The sequence below is a fragment of the Helianthus annuus genome, chromosome 8, assembly GCF_002127325.2.
Source record: "Helianthus annuus cultivar XRQ/B chromosome 8, HanXRQr2.0-SUNRISE, whole genome shotgun sequence".
Lineage (NCBI taxonomy): Eukaryota > Viridiplantae > Streptophyta > Magnoliopsida > Asterales > Asteraceae > Helianthus > Helianthus annuus.
In genome coordinates this window covers 165,075,701-165,087,473 of record NC_035440.2, presented here as the reverse complement: position 1 = coordinate 165,087,473, position 11,773 = coordinate 165,075,701, and the positions used below count along the sequence as shown (strand labels likewise).

The following is an 11,773-nucleotide window of genomic DNA, read 5'->3' as shown; positions in this document are numbered from 1 at the left end:
AACAGACAAGTCGGCTCAGTTCAAAGACGAGCCGACCCAGAGCCCACCCTGGCTCGTTTTGGCTCGTTTACAGCGCTAAACGGCAGTTCTTCACTTAGGGTAGAACTTCATAGGTTGAATGCTTATAAACTTATAGAAAGAATTGGGATTTTTGTTTCCTTTTGAATTTTTTAAGTTGTTATTTAGAACTAAATTTGAAGAATAGCTAAAACTCTAAAAGGGTAAACAACCACCATACAGAAAAATAAAAAAAAAAGAAGAACAAAACAAAACAGACAAAAAAACTTACCAAGAACTCAACAAATTACTCACTGAGGCATTTCGTCGAACAGGTATGATCTGATGTGATCATGTGAATAATTCACTAAAGGGTTCTTGAAGATGAACCAAATTATGTCGGTGACGGTGGCGGTGGATATGATATAAACTAAAATTTGTAACAAGAAGTAAGGAATTTAACGTTGGAACTCAAAGATTGAAAGTTTATTCAACAAAAACATATAAAAAGATTTGAGCTTTACCTGATCTTGGTGTTTTAGAATTCAGAGGTCCAACAGAAAGTGTAATTGGGAGTGAGAATAGATAGAGGAGGAGTTGGCGGGTGGGGGTATTTAGGAAGAAGAAGAAGAAGAAACATATACTGAATGATGAAGCCTGCAGGTGGGCCATTTGATGGTACCTTTGGATTTGAGCCTTGAGTTTCCTAAATTATATCTTTGCTTTAAAGTTTTATCTTTCCTATTTAGGGTTGTAATTTGTATATAAGTTCAATTTATTTTAAAAAACTATGGTTATGGAAGTCGTTAGACGCTTACAAACGTCGATCGATGGAGTATTTGTTAGTACTCAGGGAGTACTTAGATATATTAAATTAAAAAAAAATTAAGTTTTTTCGGAATTGGTGGTGAACTCGGGTTATTCTCGGATTACTCCATTTGTCCAGTGGGTGCCCCGAGAGTACTCGGGATTGATTCTGTTGGCCGTTAAAAAAAAAGAATTAAGTTTCAAGTAAGTTTATCAAATATCATACTTTTATAGATATTTATAACAAAATCATACTTTTATAGATACTTATAACAAAATACATGTCAAACTCGTTTCAAGTTGACCGACTAAATCCTATCCTGGCTGAGATTGATCGTCTTTGATCGATTCCAAGTAATTAGGCCGAGTTGAAAAAAATCGTCTTGGCACCATATCTTTAACGAAGACTCGATGAGTACTCGGCCCGTAAGACCTACTTTTACAACGATGCTAAAAAGTATAGAGTTTTTTTTTATTCTTATATTTAGGAAGAATTTCATATATCTCTTTAAGATTATGTAACATTACACATGCCCACACGTAAGCTATACTTAAAGTATTGTAATATCTACCTATTTCTTATAAAAGCTTTAAAAGCAATTTTAAGACTTAATCAGAACACTTCACAATTCTTTAAAGCAAACACCTAAATTAAAAAAAAAATACAAAATAAACTAGTTTTGAAAGACAAAGGAACTGGTGGCACACCCATGACCCATCTAACCATGAAAAAAAACATCAGGTTCACTATATGTAAATGACTTTCATTAAAGTGTTTTCAAACTAAGCACTTAATTTAAAACACTTGGTGATCAAAGGTAAAACTTAATCGATGTCGTAAAAAACAGATATCAAATATGTGTTTCTAAGCACAATATGTAAATAACTTGCATTAAATTGTTTCCAAACTAAGCATTTTAAAACACTTAGTGATCAAAGGTAAAACTTAATGGACGTCAAGGACGATAAAAAAAATAGATATCAAATGTGTATTTCTAAGCACCCTAACTAGCTAGGGTAAGTATGATTTCAAATTCATGAGGAATTAGTGGATGGTGTTAAACCTCAGCTGATTTTGATTGTTTAAAATTTAAATAGACATGAAACCTAAAATTGATCATTGATTGTTTAAATAGACATGAAAATAACTTAAACTGAATCGGTTGATTAGAAAACAATAATTAAAAAGGTGATCCCACTGGGTTTATAGGTTTTAAAGCACAATGTATGACTAATGACTTGATTGCTTTTATGTGATTGAAAACTAGGGTGGAGATACAACAGGAAGTTTATTTGGCTAGGAAGGATAGGAAGTGATCTTGACCGGCCATTAAGTTAATCAAGGGCTAAGATTAAATCAGGGAATTTGAAAAGAAGAAAAGAGGCGCGTGAGTTTGTTCAAGAGCATTCTAGTCAATCCAAGCTAATAGTTTCTCTCTCCTCCAATTCCCCCCCATTTTTTAAACGTTAATAACTCTTTCATACGACATTGTTTTTTTATAAAAATTGCACCAAAAAAACGAGCGTTTTTTAATCTTTAAAACGAGTATACTATTGCTATATTTAAAAAAAAAATTAAAACCCAGTTGCGTAAAACGCAATAGAAAAACCACCAGTTACGTAAAACGCAATGAAAAAAACCTAAAAAATGGCATTTTTCTAAAACGCAATGCACCAAAAACACAAAGAAATGACTTATTTGTAAAACGCAATAGCCAGAAAACACACAGAAATGTCTTATTTGTAAAACGCAATGGCCAGAAAACACATAAAAATGTGTTTTACCTAAAACGCAATGCACCAAAAACACAAAGAAATGACTTATTTGTAAAACGCAATGGCCAGAATACACTTAAAATGTCTGTTTTCTAAAACGCAATGGACTGAAAACACATAAAAAGTGTTTTACCTAAAACGCAATGCACCAAAAACACAAAGAAATGTCTTATATGTAAAACGCAATGGCCAGAAAACACTTAAAAATGACTCATTCTAAAACGCAATGGACTGAAAACACCTAAAAAATGTGTTTTATCTAAAACGCAATGACTAAAAACACTTAAAAATGTGTTTTTTTCTAAAACGCAATAGCCAGAAACCACATAAACTCTCTTATTTCTAAAACGCAATGGAAACATAAAACTGTCTATCACTGTGAACTGTCTGAATTATCTACGAAACGCAATAGCCAGAAACCACATAAAACCAGCCAGGGGCTCTGCCCCTTGGACCCCCCCAAGGGCTGCCGCCCCCGGACCCCCGCAAAGATCGTAAAACGCAATGACTAAATCAAAAACCCAGATCGTGAAAATGAAATTAAAGAATTTCTTACATGGATCGAAACCGATTTCTTCATCAATTGACGAAATTTGAATGATAGAAACACTTATCAACGCTCGAATCGAACGAATCGAGTGATTATCTCCAAAATCACCGGAAAAACGAGATTTTTTTATGAAATTAAACTGGATTTTCTTCAAAAAAAAAAAAAAAGCTGAAGAACACGTTGATCGGGTTCTGAATCATTGATTGGTGATGAAAATCGCACTATAATGTAGTGATTATTGAGATAGAAAGTGAAGAAATAGTTGAAGATGGTGGGTTTTGAAAATGGTGGGTTTTTGAATTTACTGGGTTTTGAAAAAGGAAGAAGAAGGAGTTGGATTGACTAAAATACCCTTTCTCTTTATTTTAAAATTTGTCACATGTCATAATTCTATGGCTTCCTATCCTTCCTAGCGAAAATTAACTTCCTATTTGATCTTTTCCCTTGAAAACTATATACATATAATGAGTTAAATGCTTGGTTGGTCTCTATGGTTTTCAAAAATTGCTGACTTGGTCCTAGTGGTTTACTAATTACACGCGTGGTCCCAAAACTTGTCAAAAATGAACTAGGTTCGTCCCCAACCCTAACATCAGTTAAATTTATCAGTTAAGTCCATGTTAAATGACCAAAATACCCATCTTCATCACCTTCGCCACTTCTCACCCCCACCACCATCTCACCCACCACCACCATCTCACCTCCGCCACCATCTCACCTCTGCCACTTCGCCACTTCTCACCTCCGCAATTCACGATTCAACTCACCGACCCAATTCACAAACGGATGATGTCACCGGACGTCATCGATCCAATTGACAGAAAATCATCAGAGGTTTGTAACTTCTGCTGCTGATGAGGACATAATCAGTAACCTGGCAGAGCATCTGACAGACCCAATTTTAGAACGGCTCCCGATCCAAGAAGCTGTACGCACAAGCGTTCTATCACAAAAATGGAGATACAGATGGACCACAATGTCTGTATTGAATGTCGATTTTGAAGCACGCGTGATCAACACCGGCAGTTTGGGTCGATTTTAACTCCGACGATTCACGATTCAAATCGACTCCGACGATTCACGATTCACGATTCACGATTCAACTCTCCAACGATTCACGATTCATCCTTGCGTCACCGGAGAAGTGGCGGAGGGGAGATGGTGGTGGCGGGTGAGATGGCGGCGGAGGTGAGAAGTGGCAAAGGTGATGAAGATGGGTATTTTGGTTTTTAAAAATTGCAGAGATTGGTGATGAAGATGATGGTGATGGTGATGAAGATGGGTATTTTGGTCATTTAACATGGACTTAACTGATAAATTTAACTGATGTTAAGGCTAGGGACCAACCGAGTTCATTTTTGACAAGTTTTGGGACCACGCATGTAATTAGTAAACCACTAGGACCAAGTCTGCAATTTTTGAAAACCACAGGGACCAACCAAGCATTTAACTCCATATAATTGGTTCAATAACTAGGTTAAAGAGTAATTACAAGACTAAGGAATCTGGTAGAGTTACTTAGCAATATGAAACCGAATAAGAATCTGTGCTTGGGTAGTATCTAAACCAGTGCTGGATCCAAATTTTGTTCCATTGAAATTACTGTTTTTAGATGCTCCAAATTCATACAAGAGGACATAAAATTTTCTAAGTCACTTCAGCTAGATTCGGGTCGGGTTGGGAACAAGTTTTAGATGCTTTCGAAACTGAGTTTATGTGTAAAACTCGGAATTAAGTATTGAATTAGTATATCCGGCTTTATGTGACAAACTCGGAAGTCAGTATTGTAAATATTCCGAGTTTGTGGGTTGAATATGTATTGGTTCTGAGTTTGTTTAGTAAACTCGGAACATAGTGTGTAGCCTTGGTCAGACCGAGTTTGTAATAGACGCTTGGTGATATGTCCGAGTTTGTTAGATGTGAAATCCGGAATTGAGATACTCCGCATTTTGGTCATTGTATATATCATCATCATCATTATCATCATCATCATCATCATACTCACTATATCCCACCAATAGCAAAGCTAAGGTAGGGTCTGAGAAAGGTGGGATGTAGACAACCTTACCTCTACCCCGTAAGGAATAAAGCTTCCAATGAGACCCTCGGCTATAGGTCATTGTATATATATGTAATGTAAATGCAATGATGGGCAGAGTTAAGAGAAAAAGTTTTCTAGAGAGTTCTGAGTGAACAATTATAGAGAGAGAAAGCAAGGGTTTAGATCTTTGTGACCTAAACCCGCTTGTAGAAGATGATGTATACTCATTCGGTATTGTAAATCTGTGTTGAATGAAATGAAATGAATGAGTTTCTCCTATATCTTCTACTATAAGAAAAAACACCCTCTAAAGAAAACACTCGAAGCAGGTATTGGCATGGGTTCTCTACCCGAAAATAGGGTTTTCCATACTCGAAAATAAGGTATCTAATACTTGGTTCTTGAAGAACCGTTTCTATACATGACCAGACACTGGGTACACAGGGTAGGGTTCTTTTGGACTATAACCTGAACATGACCTGACACGGGTATTGCTTATACCCAATATTTTCAATCACTTCAATATCCAAAATCGGTTTCATATCTGGAAACGAGTATTAAAAATACCCGATTTATGCACCTCTAAGAGTATTCACATCCCTTCCCCGATATTCATTGTTATAATTACACTAAAAAACACTACATTTTCTCTTCTCTACTCACAACCACTTTTTATAATCTGTAGGACCCACTTACAAATATATATGTAGAATGGGATGTGATTGCTGTAAGACTCATCATCATTATTCAAATGAAAAACAGAAAAAGTCCAAAATTCCATCAAAAGGACGGCATCGACCAACTAAATGCATGCATGTCTATTACCTAAATAGACCTGATTTATTCTCTCTCTCCTCACTTTTAGCAGATTTAGGATCTGTTTGGTTTATGAATTTCATTATAATTGAAACTGAAATCAGAAACATTTCATCTATAATTACGTTTGATTGGTCATCAAAGGAATTGGAAATGGAAAAATTTCCCTCTAACTTTTCTTCACCAAGGGATTGTATACATTCTAGTGGCATGTTCAAAAATTCTCAAAAAACCATCTTCCACTTTCATACAAGATGTTATCTTCCCATCTTTATTAACTATGTCCAAATTACTGTTTTTGAAATATGTGTTTAGAACCACAATTATATTATATTATATTATAATAGTATTAATTTACAACAAGTATCTACTCTATTTAGTTGTACCCATTGCATTGTGGGTGTTTTATAGATAACTTGGTTTTATCTTATGGTTAATTGTTTGTTCCCCTTTTGGGTATTTAACCCTTTCTCTTTGCTGATTGAGGGTCATTCGGTTCACACCTACCCATCGCCTCTCCACTTACATCGCCTCCTCCGTAGTTCACTATCGCCGGTGAACGTCGTTCTTCCTGTCTCTTTGTCTCCTGCGAACATTTTCTAACATTAAGGTAATGGAGGTTTGTTTGGTTTAAAAACTGGGCTATTGTTTTGATGTTTGTGTCTCCTGGATCCGTTCCACTATTCGATTTCTTGTTGCATGTCGCATGTCTATCGTTAAGCCTTTCAAGGCTGTGTTCATAGTTGTTTTTGGGCGATTTGTATTTTCATCGCTAGATTTTGATGTATTTATGGTTTATGTCCGATGATGATAAATTGTTGTTTCATTGCAGGATTTTTGGTTAATAAAAGTTGTTGATATCTTTTCGGATGTTGTTCATTACAGTTTATTTGTTGTTATTGTTTTGACGATGATGAACGTGTGTTTTCATCCGAGAATCAGGTTGATGATCATTGTTTAACTTTGTCTGGGATGATATACGTTACTCTTTTCTAGATAGAAGATGTGTTGATTTTGTGGGTTGTGGTTGGGTTTTCGATGATGCTAAACATCTTTGTTCTTCAGAGAATTCGTTTGATGAAGATTGTATGGGTTTGTTTTTGGTTATTGTTGTTCTTTCTGATATTTGATGTCTGTCGTTATGGACATGCAAAAACCAACTAAGCTATGTAGATAGGATAAGTCGGATATCGAACCAAGGGAGGATTGTGGAAAGTGTCGTAATGAAAAGTTTCAATTAACTACTATCGAATTGGGAAATCAGTTTGTTTGATTATGTGAACGAACTAAATTAACGAGTAAAAAGTGTAATTTAAATCAATAAGAGAAAAGATGGTTCCTCCAGATTTCAGGTTTTGCAATTAACTTCAACTATGTGTTTAATCGTTACCTACATAGACATAGGTGTTAATTTTGATTGATTAATTGTGATAACCAACGACTAAGTACTCCGGTCAATACATAACGGGAGGTTATCGAATGATTATCAATTACAATTTACAAACCCTAACCCCATGTCAAATATATCCCAATTACTAGAACTCTCGGGAACTGAATGCTTAGAAATTAAGGTTTAAATAAACGTAATTGTTTACAATCAAGAAATCAAATCAATGGTGAAAAGCATCGAATGCTTAGATCACCAAGTTAAACGATTGTCACAAACACATAATATTCATTAACTTACAAAAACCCTCCAACCGGAGGAAACCATAAAAGTTTAGCCGCTCATGTTGGGTTGTTGATCTTCAATAGCTTGAATAATAATCAAAATCATCATCTCAATTATAATATAATAGAATAATCGATGATGATGTTGTGATGATTTCTTCAAAACTTCACTTGATGTTGACTTTCTGTGTTGCCTTCGAAGATGATGATTTGATGTTTACAAAAACTCCCAACCTAAATGGCGGCCCCCAAAAACTCTGTCGATGTTGTGGATCATCAAAACTAAAAGTCCAACCTCCTTTGTGTGGCGGCCCAATGCAAAGAGTCCACAAGTCTCCTCCAAAGTCTTTTGCATGTGCCTTGTGTCAACGTGATGTTTATTTAATGTTGTTCCTCCATGTTGTCGTCCAACATCATAATGATGACGTTGTTGATTATATTGATGATGTTGACCCTTGTTCACATGGATAATGGCTACCAATATATGTGTCTCAAGAAGTCCACGTAATTAAACCAAAGATGCCTCCTAGATGTTGTTGCTTTCTTCGCGTGATGTTTAACTATACATCCCCAAGTCTCGGCCCACTTGTGATGATAATGATTCTCTTCTGTTTCCTTAGTCACGTATCCAAGCCCACATGGTGATTTGTTTCTTTCTTCCTTTTAATTCCAACCGTAAGTTACGTTAAGTAACCGTAGGCTACGGTTTGTTAACTCTATTTCTTGATTCTCACCATACCGTAAGCTACGAAAGGAAACCGTATCTTACGATTTCAAATCTCTGTCCAAAAATCACAATGATCACAAAGACTCGTAATCTACGAACTGACTCCTGTAACCTACGATCGAGATCATTGTCCTTGTTCTTCTTCACTTTCAAACTTTCATCAAATGACGAGTTGGTCCATGTACTTTATTTCTTCCATCTTTCTCACATATTCAGCTATATGATACCATCACGATAAATTTTATGTGCTCGAGTCTATTTGTAACAATTTCTAATAAGTTTCAATTACTTCTTATGATTATGTTTCAATTGGTTATGTTATAACGTATATGATGTCTTAATTCCTTTGTATTAGTATGTCAACTTCTAACACTAATGTGGACCTCTTGGAACAGCTAGCTCGACTTTTAGAGAAGGTTTTACAATCGGTCTATCAAATAAATAACAAACCGAATGACCTAACTAAAAGAGTTAGGAACATATGTGCTAAACAAGCCAAGTTGCAAATTGAAGTAGATGCACTTTTCTAACGACTAAATCTTACACCCCTTGGTATTGAACTCATGAACTCTTCCTATCTATCAGCTAGAGGGTTTTTACTCTAGGTGCACTTATCACGCGTTTTGCTAGGTCTAATGTAGTTAGCGGGAAGAAGTAATTTACATATTTGTAGTTAAAAGTGTGAATGTAAATTTTGTTGTATTGATGTAAACAATCAACGTTACTTAATATAAGTATAAGAGTTAAATGCTTGGTTGGTCCCTGTGGTTTGCAAAAATTTCATACTTGGTCCTAGTGGTTTACTAATTACACGCGTGGTCCCAAAAGTTGTCAAAAATGAACTCGGTTGGTCCCCTGACCTAACCTCTGTTAAATTTCTTAGTTAACTATGTGTGAAATGATTATATTACCCTTGAACAATTAAAAGAAATAAAAAATAATTTAACTAAAACAAATATCTATGTGGTCCCACCCCCACTTCTTCTTCCCCCTGTCACACCCTGGCTTTGCGGAAGCGTGGTTAATTTGGTGTGACTTCTTAATACCATAGCTTAATCATAACAAAGCTATATGAATTAAAAACATGCAAGAATCATCCATTAAGTTTTAAAACCAAATACAGTACCATTGTTTAACGGGAAACACGCCCTAACAACCATAACCTTGTTCATCAAACAATACAACTTAAACATAACATAAACTCAATTTAAGGACTGTGACTTGTCCAGGAAAGAGTCACATTCCCTAAACCCCGGATGATCTTGGAAACTAGTGCAGCGGGAAAACATGCCATACCGTGCCAGATCTTTTAATTCCCTGAAATACATGTAAGTTGAAAAATCAACAATAATGTTGAGCGAGTTCATGTGTAAGTGAGTAAGTAAACCTTTGTATTTATCAAAACCCTGGTATGTAGCAAATAAGGAAAAAGAGATCACCAATGGTTTGCAAGGCCATTGATATGTGTGAAGTGCAAGTAGGAAGACTCAAACCTAGCGGATTTATGCGTCGGGCACTAAGTCACCCCGAGGTCCGTTATGCTGGACCTGGGGCTGGGCTCGCTACACCCAGATAGATCTACCGCTCCTGTCCCTCGGTCCTACCATGAGGATTAATGGCCTCAAGTTTCCGCCTACCCACTCACATGATCTAAGTAACAAACCTCCTTACGCTAACCATACCATGTATAAAGTATTCATAATCATTGTAACATGTATTTCACCCCCGCAGTTTAGAAAACTGAAAAACAGTTAAGAGAAAAGGGGGACATGAACTCACAGTCAGTGCGTCGCTATACCAAGTACTCCGAATGTCAGGCAGGTGTGCAACGACCTACATGTGCTAATTTTATTAGACGGATGGCCGTGCCTTAGCTTTATAGTTTAAGTTTTTGGGAAATAGTCAGATAACTATTTCGTGTTTATATTTTGCATGTACTTTGGTAATTAATCTCCTTCCCAAGGATGGGGGATTTAATACATGTGTATTTGTATTATATCATTAAGTCCCACTTAATATATTTTTACTTCTACTTCCAAAATATAAATATTTGTCTCAAAAATATTATATTTTCACTTCACATAATACTTCCAAAATAATGCGTTGACAAAATACGCGTTCATGAATATTTCCGTATAATGCGTAAGTTACGTTTTAACGATTAAGTGGTAATAATAATTACCGTTGTAACTTATACGTTTATCGTGTAAGCGTTTGTATTATTTTGGAGCTGTTAGCGTTCGAAATATTATTTTTACTCTAAAAATAATATTTATGTATTTTCACAAAATAATCATAAACAGTGTGGTGAAAAATATATTTACTAAGTATATATTTATCACGTTTAGTTTTGTGAAAATCCCACCTCCGAATATTTGTAAATAAAGTCGTGGCGAAATATATTTGGAAATCATATCAAAAATAGTTCTAACACTTGTAAATAATTCTAAGTGTTAGATTTTAGAAAAATTTCGCCAGAGTTTCCCCTGTAACTGGAGGTGGCCACGCTTTCAAGCGTATCATTTTCTTTTACAAAATCATTTCAACACTTCTTTAATCAATCAATCAATTTCCGACACATCAAACTAGTCGACAAGTATGTAAATCGCATGTTCACATGAACTTGTAGTTTTTCCGAAAACTATAGTGTAGATCCCGTTATATTTGGTGGATCTTTGTATAAAATAGTTTAATCCCGTAAAAACCTCGTTTTTTTAAAATAAATCATCCTTTACAACTTCCCGTCATCTTTCTCAAAGATTGTTATTTTGTCGAAACTTTTCATTTCACAAGTGTTTATACACTTGTGGTTTGTAAAATCATATTTGTTAGTGTGTCATCCAACTTTTATAAAACATGATTTTCTCGACACTTGGTTCTACGAAAATACCACTTGTACATACGTAGATCCGCTAGTTTTAAACACTATTTTACAAGTAAAAATACTTTTACACAAGTTCATGTTTCTCGTGTGGTAGAGTTTCACCTTTTAACCCTTGTACCGATAGAAACAAGCTTATGTCAAGATCTATGATCTTAACAAAGTCGGGTTAAACGATGATCTGGGCTACCACAATGTAGATCGGGCCTAAATAATCACCACTTTCAAATACTACAACTTTTACACAAGTATTAAGCTTTTAACCATCAATATTCATGTTTTAGTAGACTTTAAAGCTTCAAAAGATAAGTTTCCGCATTTTAACCGTTACAAATCTTATTAACCACCTTAGATATGTTCGAGAATGAGTTTTAAGTGTTATACCTCTAGCTCGGGGCTAGGGAAGAATCTAGGCGAAAAGATGGTGGATAAAAGCAAGATAACGAGGTCCTTCCACTTCCGTTTGCTCCAAGACTCCTAATGCGTGACCCAAAAGGCTTGTATGTG

General features: G+C 35.5%; 1 protein-coding gene across 10 annotated transcripts in view; it reads right to left on the bottom strand.

Moving 5' to 3' along the window:
* The window catches only part of LOC110873901, a 31,299-nt gene extending 30,648 nt beyond the window's left edge, over nucleotides 1-651 (bottom strand). For 9 of the 10 annotated variants that reach the window (XR_002555562.2, XR_002555565.2, XR_004864414.1 and 6 more), the window contains exons 1-2: nucleotides 522-651; nucleotides 290-427 (exon numbers count right to left, since the gene is read on the bottom strand). The gene's annotated coding sequence lies outside the window, so the exon portion shown is untranslated. The remainder of the gene's footprint in view (nucleotides 1-289; nucleotides 428-521) is intronic. The other variant, XM_022122928.2, reaches the window with a different exon arrangement.
* Between the last annotated feature and the right edge of the window lie 11,122 nt (nucleotides 652-11,773).